We start from the raw sequence: 19709 nt of genomic DNA, 5'->3' as shown, positions 1-19709 counted from the left end.
TGTTGAGTTATTTTCAGAAGACAGTAAATCTACACTGCTATACAAGTTGTACACTGACTACTCTAAGTTACAGTGCCTTGCAAAAGTATTCAGCCCCCTTGAACTTTTCAACCTTTTGCCACATTTCAGGCTTCAAACATAACGATATGAAATTGTAATTTTTTGTGAAGAATCAACAACAAGTGGGACACAATCGTGAAGTGGAACGAAATTTATTGGATATTTTAAACTTTTTTTAGAAATAAAAAACTAAAAAGTGGGGCGTGCAATATTATTCAGCCCCTTTACTTTCAGTGCAGCAAACTCACTCCAGAAGTTCAGTGAGGATCTCTGAATGATCCAATGTTGACCTAAATGACTGATGGTGATAAATAGAATCCACCTGTGTGTAATCAAGTCTCCGTATAAATGCACCTGCTCTGTGACAGTCTCAGAGTTCTGTTTAAAGCGCAGAGAGCATCATGAAGACCAAGGAACACACCAGGCAGGTCCGAGATACTGTTGTGGAGAAGTTTAAAGCCGGATTTGGATACAAAAAGATTTCCCAAGCTTTAAACACCTCAAGGAGCACTGTGCAAGCGATCATATTGAAATGGAAGGAGTATCAGACCACTGCAAATCTACCAAGACCCGGCCGTCCCTCTAAACTTTCAACTCAAACAAGGAGAAGACTGATCAGAGATGCAGCCAAGAGGCCCATGATCACTCTGAATGAACTGCAGAGATCTACAGCTGAGGTGGGAGACTCTGTCCATAGGACACAATCAGTCGTACACTGCACAAATCTGGCCTTTATAGAAGAGTGGCAAGAAGACAGCCATTTCTCAAAGATATCTATAAAAAGTCACCTGGGAGACACACCAAACATGTGGAAGAAGGTGCTCTGGTCAGATGAAACCAAAATAGAACTTTTTGGCCACAATGCAAAACGTTATGTTTGGCGTAAAAGCAACACAGCTCATCACCCTGAACACACCATCCCCACTGTCAAACATGGTGGTGGCAGCATCATGGTTTGGGCCTGCTTTTCTTCAGCAGGGACAGGGAAGATGGTTAAAATTGATGGGAAGATGGATGGAGCCAAATACAGGACCATTCTGGAAGAAAACCTGTTGCAGTCTGCAAAAGACCTGAGACTGGGACGGAGATTTATCTTCCAACAAGACAATGAACCAAAACATAAAGCAAAATCTACAATGGAATGGTTCAAAAATAAACGTATCCAGGTGTTAGAATGGCCAAGTCAAAGTCCAGACCTGAATCCCATCGAGAATCTGTGGAAAGAGCTGAAAACTGCTGTTCACAAACGCTCTCCATCCAACCTCACTGAGCTCGAGCTGTTTTGCAAGGAAGAATGGGCAAAAATTTCTGTCTCTCGATGTGCAAAACTGATAGAGACATACCCCAAGCGACTTGCAGCTGTAATCGCAGCAAAAGGTGGCGCTACAAAGTATTAACGCAAGGGGGCTGAATAATATTGCACGCCCCACTTTTCAGTTTTTTATTTCTAAAAAAAGTTTAAAATATCCAATAAATTTCGTTCCACTTCACGATTGTGTCCCACTTGTTGTTGATTCTTCACAAAAAATTACAATTTCATATCGTTATGTTTGAAGCCTGAAATGTGGCAAAAGGTTGAAAAGTTCAAGGGGGCTGAATACTTTTGCAAGGCACTGTATATCCAAGTTTTATTTCTATAGTGTTGTCCCATGAAAAGATATAATAAAATATTTGCAGAAATGTGAGGGGTGTACTCACTTTCGTGATACACTGTTTATATGGGAATATGAGTTTTTTAGCCATATCGCCCAGCCCTACTGGAAGTGATGCTTAATGTAATGGACATTTAGTAACATTTGTACCTTAAATTTCCTGAGTGTCTGCAAAACAAAAGTGTTCTTTTGTATCGCGAGTGACATTTTTTAAAGGCCATATCGCCCACCCCTAGTGTTGTGTGCATACTGCACACTTCTGTACTGAAAGCGCTGCATACTTCCTCCAATCTAGTACAGACTCTGTTAGTATGCAACTCTGGATGCAGCTAATGTTTCTCTCCAGTGTGAATGCCCTGGTGTCTTTTAAGAGCACTCTTTGTATTAAAGCTCTTCCCACATTGTGAGCACTGATACGGTTTCTCTCCACTGTGAATGCGCTGGTGGATTTTGAGCTCACTCTGTCTAGTAAAACTCTTTTCACATTGTGAGCACTGATACGGTTTCTCTCCAGTGTGAATGCGCTGGTGGATTTTGATATGACTCTTTTGATTAAAACTCTTCCCACACTGTGAGCACTGATATGGTTTCTCTCCAGTGTGAATGCGCTGGTGTATTTTAACCACACTCTTTGTATTAAAACTCTTTCCACACTGTGAACACTGATACGGTTTCTCTCCAGTGTGAATGCGCTGGTGGGTTATGAGATCACTCTTTGTAATAAAACCCTTACCACACTGTGAGCACTGAAATGTTTTCTCTCCAGTGTGAATGTGCTGGTGTCTTTTGAGATTACTCTGTTGATTAAAACTCTTTCCACACTGTGAACACTGATATGGTTTCTCTCCAGAGTGAATGTGCTGGTGTTTTTTCAAATCACTCTTTGTATTAAAACCCCTCCCACACTGTGAGCACTGATATGGTTTCTCTCCACTGTGAATGTGCTGGTGTGTTTTGAAATGAGTCTGTTGATTAAAACTTTTCCCACAGAGTGAGCACTGATACGGTTTCTCTCCAGTGTGAATGCGCTGGTGTATTTTGAGCTCACACTTTGTATTAAAACTCTTTCCACATTGTGAGCACTGATATGGTTTCTCTCCTGTGTGAATGCGCTGGTGTGTTTTGAGCTTACTCTGTGTATTAAAACGCTTCCCACACTGTGAGCACTGATATGGTTTTTCGCCAGTGTGAATGCGCTGGTGTTTTTTTAGATCACTCTGTCCATTAAAACGCTTCCCACACTGTGAGCACTGATATGGTTTCTCTCCAGTGTGAATGCGCTGGTGTATTTTGAGCTCACTCTGTCTAATAAAACTCTTCCCACATTGTGAGCACTGATACGGTTGCTCTCCAGTGTGAATGCGCTGGTGTTTTTTAAGATCACCCTGTGTAATAAAACTATTTTCACACTGTGAGCACTGATATGGTTTCTCTCCTGTGTGAATGCGCTGGTGTATTTTGAGATGACACTGGAACCTGAAGCTCTTTCCACACTGTGAGCACTGATATGGTTTCTCTCCAGTGTGAATGCGCTGGTGTATTTTGAGATGACACTGGAACTTGAAGCTCTTCCCACACTGTGAGCAGACGTTTCCTTCTTCCTGTGTGGGACTGAGAGAGGTGTTAATGCTGACAGTACCAGAGGACGTTTCCTGATTACTGGAGCTTCTGGTGGGCGTCAGATCCTCATGTTCAGTCTTAATCTTCACCAGAGTCTCATATTTATCATGGTTGCAGCTCTTGATGTGATTGTGGAGCTGATTTTGGGTTGTAGAGGAACGTGGACACGAGGAGCAGCAGAAATCCTTGTTCAGTTCTGAAGCACAAAATAATTAAATACATTTATAACATTATAAATAATCAATACATTTATAACATTATAAATAATTAAATACATTTATAACATTATAAATAATCAAATACATTTATAACATTATAAATAATCAAATACATTCATAACATTATAAATAATCATATACATTTATAACATTATAAATAATCAAATACATTTATAACATTATAAATAATCAAATACATTTATAACATTATAAATAATCAAATACATTTATAACATTATAAATAATAAATACTGTTAGTAATTGTTAAACTGAGATCTGATGCTAAAGTCCTGTAACGTGATTCATCCTGCATTCATCATTTCCTGCTCACACTGATCTGCATGAGCACAATACAAGCTTTCACTGTATGATGCTTCATCCCAGGTTCCTCTGATTCTATTCAATCCAAATCTTATTTTACTCAAGATAAAAAATATCTTACTGAGTTCATCTTTATCTTCAGGTTCTTCCTTCTTCACAGGCTTCATCTGGAAACCTCCACACTGTTGGTCCTCTGGGGTGAGGTGTTCCTCAGAGGTGACGTGTTCCACAGGGATTAAAGATCCTTCACCTGAAATTCATCAATATGTGAAGAAGAAACTCAACAACTGGAGGAAACTGAAGGTTGTGGGTTTAGTTACCACAAATAAATACTACTTAGATTTAATCCGGACTGGAAGTATCAGCACTTCTACACAGGACAGTACGGTACAGTACAGGTTCTAATCCCACTATCCACATTCTCTTATTATTTCTACTATACTAACCACACTGTACTGTACTAACATGGCAAATTGCTCCACATTTACTTACAGAAGTAACTTCCATCTTCTTCCTCCTCCTTTTTTATTAGTTTCTCTTGGAATCCTTCATTTTGTAGATCTATGGGGGTGACGTGTCCCTCTTCTGCTGACTGCATTATTAAAAGATCTGACAGGCAGACGGACAGATAGACAAATGTACTTTATTCCCTATTAAAGAGAAATCCAGGAAAATTCTTTCAGACACTTTTAACTGTTTATTTTTAATGCTGTGAGGCTGTAAACAGAGTGAAAATGTTGAAACTATTGTGGGACTGAGCAGCATCAGACAGAAAAGACTTCTAATAGAACTTTTTGGGTTGGTTTCACAGACAGGGATTAAGCCTAGTCCTAGACTACACAGCATTTTGAATGGAGATTCTCTATTTAAAGCTAAATGTAGTCCTGGACTATAAGCCTTAATCCCTGTCTGGGAAACAACCCTTTGAGTTTGGTGGAAGTGGTTTTGTGGCCCAAAGTGAAATGATGAAGTCTGATGTTCTTTACATCTAGTTTCTCATCCACTCCCAATAACAGTGCTGTACTAATACTTTTAACTTTTACTATAAACCTGTAAAACAACCTGTAAACAAAGCTACAAGAACTCGCTGTTTCTATCAAACATTAAACACTGTAAACAAAGCTGAAAATGTGACGCGTTTATATCAAAATGTTAGATTTAATAATGAATAAACTCTGAATCCGTTACAATCCACTGATTCATCGGTTCAATGAATCGGTTCATCAGTACTGAATCATGTGTGATGCTAACAGTTAGCGGAGCAGCTAATAGTTTGTTTGTTTAAATAAAACTGGAGTTAAAGCTCCTCAAATCCTCACAGTGATGTTTTATTATGAACTCTAGTTTTATTATTAATTAGAATGTGGTTATAATTAAATATAAGGGTTATAATTAAATACATATTTTACTTACAGATGAGGCTCTACAGTACAAACACAGCAGCTTCTTGTTCTTCTTATGATGTTTAATGGCGGTTGGCAGAACAACTTAAGACGCACCAGCGTCACCAACTGGACTGGAGTTGAACAGCAGCTTAGCAGTAAAACATCTCCATTAGCCCTGTATCTCTCAGCTCCAGTGTTGGGGGGAACGCGGTACAGTCACGTGATTACTTTTTATCTGTAACGAAGTCATGTAACGCGTTACAGTTAAATATTTGTAATGACATTACAGTTACTGTGATGAGGGATGAGTCGTTCCCGAACGAACCGATTCTATTGAACGACTCTTTGAAATGAACTAAAGGAACCGAGTCGCTCCTCTAGTATAAGGACAAATAATTGAGGAATAAACTTGTTTAATGATGTTAAATCTGATTGGTTCATGGCGTGTATGTTTTAAAGCAGAAACAAACACAGGCACATCTCTGCACAAGAGAGGATTTTTCTGAAACTAAATAAATAAAGTAAATAAATGAATTTGTTTGTAGATGTGATTCCAGTATACAGTATTTGTTTGGGTTTAGAATGTAACATGAAAGTAAAGTAATGAGGAACGAGATTACATTTTCCAGGATGTAATGAGTAAAGTAATCCCATTACAATTTTAGTTAAGTAATAAGTAATGAGTAATGGATTACTTTTTTGAGTAACTACCCCAACACTGCTCAGGTAGCTTTAGAGAGGACTACTAAGAAAGGACTAAGAAACCTTGAGAGGAACCAGACTCAGCAGGGACCTCCATCCTCCCTGTGTGGCCTAGAGGATAATTTAAAATAATAAAATATACACAAATCATACATACACAAACCTAACCTAAACAATTTTAAGCTCTTAATTACGTATTTATTTATTTTAGTTTCAAAACAACACGAAGCTGGCGAGAAAAATAAAAGTAAGAGAGAGGGATGGGAGACCGCCTGGGAATACCAGGTGCTGGAAGCTTTTATCCACACACACTCACCTTCACTCCAAACCTCCTGTTACACACTGACCCAGCGACTTTTTCTTCATCAAAGCTAATGTCCAAGGCAGTTAAACAGAGTTATTATTATTTATTTATTGTAATATTTACACTATAATTTCCTGTAGTACGAGCGGAATGGGTAAGTGTAGCATCTCTCCTATAAAAATAAAATATTTCGTTAAATGAAAAGACATGTGAAACAGTTCAGGATGAGACATAAAAAGTAGATGTGTGTGTATTATTTAAAACTAAACTGATAGGTTACCTTCAAATAATTGTGCATCATGTGTTCCTGATTTACATTCAGTGTTAACTAGAAAAAGACCCACCGTGACCTTGACCAGGTGCTAAAAATAAGGTGCTCTCTCTCTCTCTCTCTCTCTCTCTCTCTCTCTCAATTCAATTCAATTCAAAAGTGCTTTATTAGCATGACAAATATTCACATTTGTATTGCCAAAGCGCATTTACAAACTAGATAATAAATGGGAAAAAAAAAAAATTGCATACATAAACATTTATATTAATTTAAAGAATGTTCAATAACATTAGTAATTAGCCTTAAAAAATAACAGAAACAAATTAGAACAACAAGTATATAAAGTGTGTATATGTATGTGTGGAAAAAGTATTTGTAAGTGTGTGTGTGTTTGTGTGTGTGTGTATGATGGTGTGTGTGTATGATGGTGTGTGTGTATGATGGTGTGTGTGTGCGAGTATGCGTGAGTGTGTATGGGATACAGTATAAGGTCACTCACTGTCCCTCACCTGGTGGCAGGTGTGTAGGTAGAGAGCTGCGAGTGTGCAGCTCGCTCTGTGCTCCCCCAATAGGTAGGGCAGCTTGTCAGGGTTTGAGAGAGAATTAAAATTGGGGATAATTTTGTTGATTTTGGTAAAAAATTGTTTTCGAATGTGTGTGTATTTTGTACATTCAGTGAGGAAGTGCAGCTCTGTCTCTATCTGGTTTGAAGAGCAGTGTTGACACACTCTCTCCTCTCTGGGCATCCAGGACTGTCTGTGTCGTCCCGTCTCGATGGCCAGGCTGTGTTCGCTGAGTCTGTACCTTGTCAAGGTGTTTCTGAGTTTTGGATCAGTTATACAGTAGTGCTGAGATAATCTGCCACACTATACTGTCTATTTAGAGCCAAATAACATTGTAGTTTACTTTGGAGTTTAGTTTGTGTTTCCCAATAGGCCAAATAGTTTATCTTTAATTCATGTGTAATTTGATCAGTTCTGATTAGGTTCTGGTCTTGAGTCTTAATAGTGTTAGTCTGTGTTAGTGGTGTGTTAATGCAGTGACTCAGGACCAGTTGGATGAGGGGACTGGTATCTCTCTCTCTCTCTCTCTCTCTCTCTCTCTCTCTCTCTCTCTCTCTCTGCATGCTGGGAGTGGGCGGAGCGTTTGTGAGTGTGTGAGAACGGTGGTGTGTGTGGCGGTGAGCTTGAGCTCTTTTCTTTTTTCTCAGTTACTTTTTTACCCTGGTGTTGGGTTTTTCTGAGTGTCCACCCTTTTCACCTTAAACACTAGTGTTTTCGATAATCCGCCGCGAGCGGTGTGAGGCGAGTAATGGCCTCTCGCCTCGCGGCGGAGATGCCGTCCCTCTCCCGCGCGAACGGGTTCAGGTGCGTCCCCCTAGCCCAGGCTACGGTGGAGGACGTGCTGCTCGCGGTGGGAGAGAAAGTCGGACATGATAAAATCTACTCCGCTTCGCGGATGAATAAAGCGGTGGTGGTGTTTGTGAGGGAAGAGCGGCTGGTTGCTGTACTGGTGGAGAGTGGCATTGAGATTTTGGAGACTTTTGTGCCGGTGTCTCCTTTGTTTACACCGGCGTCGAGGGTCACCGTCTCTAATGTCCCGCCTTTCGTTTCCAACGAGTCTATCAGACAGGAACTAAGCCGTTTTGGGAAGTTTGCGGGTGAAATGAAGCTGATTCCTCTGGGCTGTAGGAACGGGGCACTGAAGCACGTCCTGTCTTTCAGGAGGCAGGTGTTCATGTTTCTAAATAGCCCAGATAAAACGCTTGACGCTGCGTTCCGTGTGTTTCATGATAATGACTCGTACATTATGTACGCGACCACGGACAGTCTGAAATGTTTTCAGTGCGGGAGCAGTAGACATAAGCGATTTGAGTGCCCTTTAAACAAACAGAGGGCAGCGCAGAAGGACCAGGCCTCTACTACAGCTGAACCGAGTGGGGCTCTGGAGAAGGGTGCTGTGAGTGACGCTCCTGCAGATGCTGGAGAGAGTTCGTCAGTGACTCTAGCTCCGGAGGCAAGGCGTGGACAGGAGGTGAGTGAGCGGTTGAAGGGCAGTGGTATCGGCAGTGGGGATGGTCAGGTTCAGGCTGACCAGCTTACAGCCGAGCAGGTGGGTGTAAAGCCTAGCACCCTTATCAGTGGGGTAGCAGGTGGAGTAGGTAATGAGGTTGGGGCTGGTGCTCAAGAGGGAGAGGCAGTTGGTGATGGGGTAGACCGGGTTGTTAAGACCAGTGAACAGATGAATTTGGGAACTGGTGGTGGCACGGATTCGGGGGTTCAGATTGGTGATCACTTGGGGAGTGGAGCTGGTTCTCAGGAGAACATGGGGGTAGAAAGTGGTGTAGTCACAGGGGTTGAGTCTAGTGGTCAGGTGGGGGATATAGTTGAAAGTCAGGTGAATATGGAGAGAGTCTGTGGTGTGGATATAGGTACTGAGTCTGGTGCTCAGGTGGGTGGTGGTGTAGGTGATCTGATGAGTGGAGGTGTTAGTGCCCAGGTGAGCGGTGGTGGAGGTGTTAGTGCTCAGGTGAGTAGTAGTATGAGAGCGAAGGTGAGCGAAGGTGTAGGAGCTCAGGTGAATAGTAGCGCAGTAGCTCAGGTAAGCAGAGGTGTTAGTACTCAGATGAGCAGTAGTGTAGGAGCTGAGGTGAGCAGAGGTGTAGGAGCTCAGGTGAGCGGAGATTTTGAAGAGGCTGGCCCGAGCACTGCAGGTGGCAGTTTTCAGGTGCTGGTGTCAGAGGTTGTCAGTGAATCTCAGTCTAGTTCAGCTGTGTCTCAGGAGGAGGCTATGGAGGAGGACAGGATGTCTGAGGTATCTGATTTTGGAGGGAGTCAGTCTGGAGGTGGGATGTTATACTCTGTGGAGCAGATAAACTCGTTTTTGGATGATACTAAGGGCAGACCTGTTGAGGTCAGTGATTTTTTCCCTGACCTGGACAGGTTTGTATGTTCGGCTTTAATGGCACAGAAGAATGTTGGATATGACATCCTCTCGAAGCAAAAGCGTTTTCGTTTAAAAAAAACTTGTTACTGCAATCAGGAAGGTAAAAAGGGCTAAGTCTGGTGTGTGTCGCATGTCTGTTCGTAAAAATGTCTGAACACGGAGCACGTAGGAAGAGGGTCTCTCTTGATCTTTTTGCTTGTTTCCTGTTATACTGTTGTCTTTCTCTTATTTCTATCATTATGGGTTTTCTAAGGGTGGGCTCTTTGAATGTTAATGGTTTTAGAGACAAAGATAAACAGGCCCTTTTTTATGAATTTTTTTCTCTTAAGAAATTAAATGTATGTTTTTTACAAGAAACACATAGTGATGATGCCTCAGCTTCTGAGTGGGGTCTGTGGTGGAAAGGGGAATTGTTTCTTAGCCATGGTTCGAATGTTAGCGCAGGTGTTGCTATTCTCTTCTCTCAGTCCAGTAGAGTGAACGTACTGTCTGTCGATGAAATTGTAGCTGGACGACTTCTCATGCTTAAAGCTAGACTCTGTGATCATGTGTTTATTTTTATTAATGTGTATGCCCCAAACAGAGGTGCAGAAAGAGGTGAGCTGTTTGTGAGGCTGGAGCAGTTATTGCAATCCCTACCTTTAGACGGCACAGTTGTGTTGGGAGGGGATTGGAACTGCACTTTGGATTTTGTCAATGATAGAAACGGCGAAGAGCCTCATCCCCAGTCTGCTCAGACTTTGGCCATTACTTTATCTGGTTTTAATTTAGTTGATGTTTGGAGGGAAAAACACCCTTCAGTCAAGCAGTACTCCTGGGTTAGGGTTTTTGAAGGAGGTGTATATGCGGCCCGTTTGGACCGGTTCTATGTTTCTAATAGTGCTCGGAATATGATCAGTCAGTCTACCATTCAGCCCACCTCTTTCTCTGATCATCATTTATGTACTGTAGTCTTTTCTGTTGTTCCTCAGTCCTCTGGTAGTCCAATGTGGTATTTTAATAAGGCACTTTTAGCAGATAAAAAAATTTGCGATAATTTTAAACTGTTTTGGGGAGAGTGGGTTGGTAAGAAGGGTGATTTTGTAAACCTTATGCAATGGTGGGAAGTGGGGAAGGCCCAAATTAAAGCCTTCTGTCAGGACTTTACCGCATATTCCACCTCTAAATTGAGGGCAGCGGTTAGTAAATTGGAACAAGACATTTCTAAAATACACGACTCTATGTTCCTTCAAAATTCACTGGATCTGCGGGCGGATCTTACGATTAAGTTACAGGAACTGAGTGATATTTTAAAGGAGAAGGCAAAGGGAGCTTTGGTGCGGTTCAGGTTCATGTCTGTGCGGGACATGGATGCTCCTACTGTTTTCTTTTTTAATTTAGAGAAATCTTCTCATCGACATAAATCACTGGTGTCTGTCCGCAAAGCTGACGGAACTATTACGACAGAACCGGCGGAGGTGAGAAGATTGGCTGTGGACTTTTATTCTGAACTGTATACAGCAGGTGCTAGGGATCAGCATTGCTCCAGGACCCTGCTCGAGGATCTACCTCAACTGGATGATCAACACAAGCAGGACCTGGATGCGACTTTGACTTTCGAGGAGCTCACTGCAGCTGTAACTCAGCTTTCGTCTGGGAGAGCGCCTGGTATTGATGGTCTTCCGGTGGACTTTTACAAGGCTTTCTGGGGGATCATCGGGAGGGACTTGTATGAGGTTCTGCTGGCTGGCCTTGATGCCAAGGTGCTCCCGAGTAGCTGTCAGCGTGCCGTCTTATCCCTCTTACCGAAGAAGGGAGACCTCTGCCTTTTAAAGAACTGGAGACCTGTTTCTCTCTTGTGTTCAGACTATAAGATACTCTCCCGATGTATTGCGAACAGACTAAAAGGTGTGTTAGGCGTGATTGTACATAAGGACCAGTCTTACTGAGTGCCTCGACGCTCTATTTATGATAATTTGTTTTTAATTAGGGACTTATGTGATTTTGCTAGGATGTCTCATTTAGAGTTTGGTTTGTTATCTCTGGACCAAGAAAAGGCATTTGATCGTGTAGATCATGATTATCTTTTTACTGCTCTAAGTGCTTTTGTTTTTGGGGATGGTTTCATGTCCTGGGTGAAATTGCTTTATTCAGGGGCCTCCTGTCTGATAAAGGCGGGAGGGGGTCTGAGTGTCCCCGTCCCCGTCAGTAGGGGGATACGGCAGGGCTGTCCTTTGTCTGGACAACTCTACTCACTTGCAGTGGAACCCCTTCTGGTTTTAATTAGGAAAAGACTGTCGGGCTTAAACATTATGAACAGTTTATATAGAGTCTCTGCCTATGCTGATGACATCACAGTCATAGTGAAAAATGACCAGGATGTTGTGTCCCTGCAGGATACCCTGCAAGTTTACAGCAAGGCCACCTCCGCTAAACTTAACTGGGATAAGACAGAGGCTTTGTGGTGTGGCTCTCAGAGTCCATGCAGTATTTTGCCATTACTCCCGGGAGGGGTTAGGTGGAGCAGGCATGGCATAAAGTTTTTAGGGGTCTGGCTGGGCTCTGAAGAGGCAATAGCAATGAACTGGGAAGGTGTTGTGGAGAAAGTTCGTGCCAGGTTGTCTTCATGGTCCTGGATGCTCCCCCAGTTATCGTACAGGGGTCGAGTGTTGGTCGTGAACAATCTTGTTGCGTCAGCTTTGTGGCACAGATTTACTGTTCTCAACCCACCTAGACAACTGACCGACGACATCCAGAAAATACTGGTGAATTTTTTCTGGTCTGGACAACACTGGCTCAGAGCAGCTGTCCTGTCTCTGCCTGTGCAGGAGGGGGGACAGGGTCTTATCGACATCCGGTCCAGAATTGCAACCTTGCGTCTGCAAGCTGTGCAGCGGTTGCTGTACAGAGGGCAGCAGGGCTGGAAGGCCGTTGCCTGTGCCCTTTTGCGGCGCGCTGGTGGTATGGGGCTGGACTGGCATCTGTTCTCCCTTCCGCTGGAAGGGGTGGATTTGAGAGGTTTGACTCCATTTTACACAGCAGTGCTGGAGGCATGGCGTCTGTTCTCTTTTTCGAGGGACGACTCCACTCTGCCTTCAGCGTGGATCTTTGAGGAGCCACTGTTCCACAACCCCTCTTTTCCATCATTGCAACGGGTCTCAGGGGCTTTGAGGACTGCCCTGTTGGAAGGTGGACTTGTCAAGGTTCGTGACCTGCGGAGGGGTAGGGACTGGGTGCATGCGGAGCAGTTGGCTGAGATGGTCGGTCTGAGGTCGGTGCGTGTAGCTCAACAGCTGCTGGACCGGCTGTTGGATGACCTCTCTGCTGATGCCTGTGAGTACCTGAACGCTACCCCTGTGGAGCAACATCTGAGTCAAAATGTCACCTTCCCTGAACTGGTAATGGACATGGACCAGGAGGACCGGCAGGAGGGACAGGGGACACTCCTGTCTTCAGACACCCCTGCTTTGGGACTTTTCAGTGTTCTACACAAGAGGGCCCTGTATCAGGCTTGTGTTAAAACTCTACATCACCGCAGCCTGAGGGATGTGAAGGAGTCTGGGTGGGCTGAGGTTGTTTCGGCTGATGCTTCCCCTAAACGTAGCTGGCGGTCCCTGTACAAAAGACCCATTGAAAAGAGGGTGGGTGACCTCCAGTGGAGGATTGTGCATGGGATTATAGCCACAAACAGACACGTGGCACGGATTGATCCCGCACTTGGGGACGGTTGTCCTTTTTGTGGTGAGACTGAGACCTTGTCTCACTTGTTCTTGCTGTGTGCCCGGCTACATCCCATTTTGGGTGTGATTAAAGAGTGGGGCGTGAAATTTTTAGGCTTCTTTACTGACTGTCTTTTCATTTATGGTCCCAAGTAGTCAGCTTCTAATAAGGACAGAGTAGTGATTTTAAATTTTCTATACGGTGCTGCGAAACTAGCCATCTGGTGCACAAGGAAAAATAAACTGAAAGGTACTTGGGGTATTGACCCTGTCCTAATGGTCAGGGGTTTAATTCTGAAGAGGCTAACTGTGGAGTTTAGCTACTACACTGTAACTGACAATGTGGACTATTTCTTTACCGTGTGGGGGGATGGGGGCCTGCTTTGTGAGCCCGATGGTCTGGCTGGTTTTGTGTTGAATTTGTGACTGGACTGTTTTTTTTTTTTTTATTGTGTGTGTTTTTATTTGTTTTATTTCAGTTAGTGGATTTGGAATTGGCTACTGGTTTTATTTTGTAAATAATCTTGAATAAAATGTGTGTTGAAAAGTCAAAAAAAAGTCTCTCTCTCTCTCTCTCTCTCTCTCTCTCTCTCTCTCTATCTATCATCTATCTCTCTCTCTATCTATCTATCATCTCTCTCTCTCTCTCTCTCTCTCTCTCTCTATCATCTATCTCTCTCTCTATCTATCTATCATCTCTCTCTCTCTCTCTCTCTCTCTCTCTCTCTCTCTCTCTCTCTCTCTCTCTATCTATCATCTATCTCTCTCTCTCTCTCTCTCTCTCTCTATCTATCTATCTATCTATCTATCTATCTATCTATCATCTCTCTCTCTCTCTCTCTCTCTCTCTCTCTCTCTCTCTCTCTCTATCTATCTATCAATTCAATTCAATTTGCTTTATTGACATGACAAATTTACATATTTGTATTGTCAAAGCTTACATTAGTATATATAAATATTTGAAAAAAAGAACAAGTATATACATACAAAAAAAATGGTAATAAAATATTCATTATGTAATTAGACAATTATTCACACAAAAAAAAGAGAAAATATTACTGTGTGTGTGTGGTGGGTGGGTGATGTGTGTGTGTGTGTGTGTGTGTGTGTTGTGTGTGGTGTGTGTGTGGTGTGTGTGTGGTGTGTGTGCGGGGGGTGGGTGGGGGGATGATCTGGTGTTTCACTCACTGTCCCGGAGTGTGTGACACTCCTGTACATATCTGGCTGCAGTGGAGGCTGATGGTCCCTCTCCTAATATAATGGCCAGTTTCTCGCTGTCTGTCAGCGTTCTGAAGCCGCTCACCTCTCTTCCAAACTGATCAAAATATTTGTGTCTAATTGTTGTGTATTTTGGGCAGTTTAGAAGGAAGTGCACCTCTGTCTCAACCTCACCTGTCCTGCAGTGACCACACAGTCTCTCCTCTCTGGGGATCCAGGACTTTTTTAACCTGCCTCTCTCGATGGCCAGGCTGTGGTCACTCAGTCTGTATTTGGTGAGGATCTGTCTCTGCTTCGTATCTCGGACAGTGAAGAGATACGTGGCCAGGTTGTATTCATGTTTTAGGGTCAGATAGCAGTTTAGTCTGTTTTGGGATTGAGTTTGGGTTGTCCAATGTTCCAGATAAGTGTTTTTGAGGTGTTTGATAATTTGGGTGATCCTGATTGGTGTTTGGGAAGCAGTGCTGGTCAGAGAGTTAGGGTTGTTAGGGGTCAGAGTGTTGGGCAGTCTCTGGACCAGCTGACACAGGGGACTCTTTTCAGGGTAGAGCTCTTGGGATAGGAGTGCCTGAAACTGCAGGCTTGTTGTGGGACTGGATTTTAGGTGCATCCAGAATTTAAGGGCTCTTTTTTTAATATTAATGATTAATGGGTATCGGCCTAATTCAGCCCTGCATGCGTTGGTTGGGGTTTTTCTTTGTACATGTAAAATCATTCTGCAGAATTCTGCATGCAGGACTTCAGTGGGATGCTTGTCCCATCTAGTGTAGTCATGATGACTGAGTGGACCCCATACTTCACTACCGTATAGCGCAATGGGCAGGATTATACTATCAAAAATCTTTAACCAGATTCCAATTGGGACGTCAATCTTAATGAATTTGTTTTTAATTGAATAGAGGGCTCTGCAGGCCTTCTGTTTCAGTGCATCCACTGCCAGACCGAAGCCTCCTGAGGCGCTGATTTTGAGCCCCAGGTAATCATAAGAAAGGGTGTGGTCTAGGGCGGTGTCTCCTAGATTGAAAGTATACCTGCTTTCCTGAGATCTGGCTTTCTTTTGGAAGATCATGATTTTAGATTTATCAGGATTTACTGTCAGGGCCCAGGTCTGACAGAACTTCTCCAGCAGATCCAGATGCTGCTGAAGCCCCTTTTCTGTGGGCGACAGCAGCACCAGGTCATCCGCATAGAGAATAAATTTAACTTCCGTTTTATTTAGTGTCAGGCCGGGATTTGCAGATTGCTCCAATAACACCGCTAAATCATTGATATAGATATTAAATAGAGTATAGAGTAGGAGACAAGCTGCAACCCTGCCTGACACCACGCCCCTGAGTGAAGACCTCAGTCATTTTATTGCCAATTTTTACTCCACATTTATTATTGACATACATTGATTTAATGATGTCATAGACTTTACCCCCTACACCATTTTGGATAATTTTATAATATAATCCTTCTTGCCAGATTGAATCAAATGCTTTTCTAAAATCTATAAAACATGCAAAAACTTTAGCATTATTTAGTTTGTGTAGATGTTGGTGGATTATGGTGTGTAGGGTGTAAATATGGTCAGTAGTGCGATGATTTGGTAAAAAGCCGATCTGTCCATTACTCAGGACACTGTGCTCGGTAAGGAAGGCCTGTATCCGGGCGTTAACGATACAGCAGAACACCTTCCCCAGGTTACTGCTCACACAGATGCCTCGGTAGTTGTTGGGGTCGAATTTGTCTCCACTCTTGTAGATTGGGGAAATAAGCCCCCTGTTCCAGATCTCAGGAAAGCAGCCGGACTGGAGAACGATATTGAACAACCTGAGCAGAGCCTGCTGTAGCTGAGGACTGCTGCACTTCAGCATCTCCGTTCTGATGCTGTCAGGTCCGCAGGCTTTTCTGGATTTAAGTTTTTTAATTTGGGTATTCAATTCTTCCGGTGAAATTTGGTAATCAATTGGGTTCTGATAGTCTTTTATGGTAGATTCTAATATATTTAGATTTTCTATGATTTGTTGCTGTTCTGAATTAAAATCGTCTGGTGGTAATTGCTCATATAATTGTTCAAAGTGATTTTTCCAGGTATTTGGATTTTCTATGGCCAGATTATTTGGGTTTTTGTTGCTCAGGTTGTTCCACAGTTCCCAGAATTGATTTTGGTCAATAGAGTTTTCCATTTTTTGTAGATACTGAGTATAATAGATGTGTTTTTTATGTCGTAAAATCTTTTTATATTCCCTAAGATTTGTAGCATAATTTGTTCGAATTTGATGATTGTTTGGTTCTCTGTGTTTTTGGTTTGATAGATGTCTTAATTTCTTCCTGATTATTTTACAGTCTTCATCAAACCATTCTTCCTTTTGTGCTTTTTGGTTTGGTTTGGTGTTTATAAAATTGAGACTTGCAATTTTAGCGGATTTATAATATATTCCATTAATTTGTGAAACAGCTCTTTCAACACCTGATTGGTTTAATTCAAATGATTCTAATAAATAATTGTTAATATGATTAATGATTTTTGAGGAACCAACAGCAGATTTAAATTTAGCTTCGCTGTCATAATTCCATCTGAATGTTCGGTTTAACTGGGATGTTTTGCAGGGCTCATATTTCATGGTTTGATGCTGACTGAGTCGTTTAAGATAAACATTGATTTGACAGTGATCAGAAAGTGGGAGTTGTGGTCTGACAGTGAATGCACTAATAGTGGAGGGGTCCATGTCAGTGATCGCATAGTCGACTACACTAGCTCCAAGAGCTGAACAGTATGTAAACCTCCCTAAAGAGTCCCCTCGGATCCTACCGTTAAGAATATACAGACCTGAGGATCGACAGAGGTGCACTAGCTCTTTACCATTCCTGTTCAGGGCGTGGTCAGGACTGTTTCTTTTGGAGCAGATAGTGCTGAAGTTGATGGAGGTTTGATTAAATATATATTTGTTGCCAGTAGAATCGATGATATCGTTCTCATTGCCTGTTCTGGCATTTAAATCTCCAACAAGCATGACATTCCCCTGGGCCTGAAAATGTCTGATTTCCTGCTGAAGGTTCTCAAAGAAACAATCCTGATAGTACTGAGACTCTAGAGGGGGGGTGTAAACTGCACATATGTACAAGTCATTTTCACATTCAATTATGTTTTTATTTAATTTTAGCCAAATATGTGTTGAATGTCTTTTGGTTTCTGACAAATATGGTGATAAATTGTCCTTATACCATATTATAACCCCCCCGGAGTCTCTACCATGTTTTATATTGCTGTGTTTTATAGAGGGCAGCAGAATTTCCCTGTAATTTGGGGGACAGTGAGTGTTGGTGTTATCTTTACACCATGTTTCAATTAGTATGATAATGTCTTGGCCAGAAATGCATGTTAAAAAATCTAAATTTGTGGTTTTAAAACCAAATGTTGAGGAATATAGTCCTTGAATGTTCCAGGAAGAGATTGTAAGAGATTTCATTCCAAGTAAACTATTAAATATTGATTATTAGCCATATACAACAGAAAGCAACAGTAATAATTAAGTTAATTAAGTATATTAAGTATATAAATATAAAAAGGATATATTGTTTTGTGTAATTATCCAACAAGTCTGCAGACGAGCTGGAGCAGCTGCCTCACTTCCTCAAGGGCTGGATGGTCTGGTTGTTTAATACCAGATACAACCTGTGCATAGGAGGGTTGTTGGCAGGTTGGTGGTAGAGCCTCTGCTGCAGTGATGTGCCGGGATCTGCTGGATTCTGCAGTGAGATGCTGGGATCTGCTGGATTCTGCAGTGAGATGCTGGGATCTGGTCGGTGCTGCAGTGAGATGTTGGGATCTGGTTGGTGCTGCAGTGAGATGCTGGAATCTGGTTGGTGCTGCAGTGAGATGCTGGAATCTGGTTGGTGCTGCAGTGGGATGCTGGGATCTGGTCGATGCTGCAGTGGGACGCTGGGGTTTGGTGGACACTGTGTTGATGGATGTGGCTCTACTGTGTCCTGCATTACTGGGAGTGGCTCTGTTTGGTCTGCCTCTCTTGGGTTGCACTGTACTCTTAGGCCTATGATTTATGTCATGAGGATAAGGCGTCATTAACCCGGGGCTTTGTACGGCTCCTCCCAGATCATATGCTAACATCCAGATGTTGTTTTTGTCCACATGTACATGGTCATGTAGGTGTTCTGGAGTTAGCGCTGGGTGATGGGCAATTGTAATGCCCGTGATCTTGGCACATTCTCTGCTGACAGCATCGTTAATGTCCTTGATCATCTCACAGGGAATGTCTCGGCGTGGGAGTAAGGTAGAGATGGTGATGTTGGCTTTTGGGAATTCTTTACGAGCTTTTTGAGCCATTTGTACCACCATCAGTGAAAGACTTTTCCCACAAGAATGAAGCTGGTTTGTTCCTGTGTGTATGATGATGTTATCAGGTGCACCTATCTGTGTATGATGAAGCAGATTATGTGCTGCCTGGGTTGTGGGACACCAGAATTTCCCCACTCTGTGTGTTGGGAACATCTGCCTGTGTCTCAGAAATTTCCCATTAGAGTCGATGAGGATGGCTGTTTTAGGAGGACAAAGTGAGGCTGAAGATGGGCGGAGCCCCGACTCTTTCTGAGCACCGCTGGAGGGGCGAAGCTCTGGTTCTTTTTGTGTGGTCCTGGAGGGGCGGAGCTCAGACTCTTTCTGAGCACCACTGGAGGGGCGGGGTTCCGGCTCATTCTGTGTAGCGCTGGAGGGGCGGGGCTCGGGTTCTTTCTGAGCACCGCTGGAGGGGCGGGGTTCCGGCTCATTCTGTGTAGCGCTGGAGGGGCGGGGTTCCGGCTCATTCTGTGTAGCGCTGGAGGGGCGGGGCTCGGGTTCTTTCTGAGCACCGCTGGAGGGGCGGGGTTCCGGCTCATTCTGTGTAGCGCTGGAGGGACGGGGCTCGGGTTCTTTCTGAGCACCACTGGAGGGGCGGGGCTCTGGCTCATTCTGTGCATCATTAAACTGTTATACATTATTCTATTTTGTATTAGATGAGATGGTTTCTCTCTGTATTTGTAAATGACAGCTAACAATAATGATCCGACTCTTTTAAGTATTTTGTATAACATATCAAATGTTGGACTTCATCAAAAAGAATCGACTCCTTCAGCTTCCAACTGCTCATTGCTGAGTACTATCAACTTAGTGAATTGACTCTTTTGAGTCTATTCCTGTCGTTCGACTTAAAGAACCGGATTGAAGAATCGACTCATTTGATTCATTTGAACACGCAGACTCACTCGCTCTCCCGCTGTGAGCTTCTCAAACTGAACTGCGTCTTTTTGTACATGAGGAAGAAATCTATGGAGA

At 42.9% G+C, this 19709-nt stretch overlaps 1 pseudogene; it reads left to right on the top strand.

The window, feature by feature from the left end:
• LOC134326206 (zinc finger protein 208-like) overlaps positions 1-19709 on the top strand; it is a 339536-nt pseudogene that overhangs the window by 243719 nt on the left and 76108 nt on the right.

The sequence above is a fragment of the Trichomycterus rosablanca genome, chromosome 14 (genome assembly GCF_030014385.1).
Source record: "Trichomycterus rosablanca isolate fTriRos1 chromosome 14, fTriRos1.hap1, whole genome shotgun sequence".
Classification (NCBI taxonomy): domain Eukaryota; kingdom Metazoa; phylum Chordata; class Actinopteri; order Siluriformes; family Trichomycteridae; genus Trichomycterus; species Trichomycterus rosablanca.
Note: the sequence above shows the minus strand (reverse complement) of the source record. Positions and strands in the feature narration are given on the sequence as shown.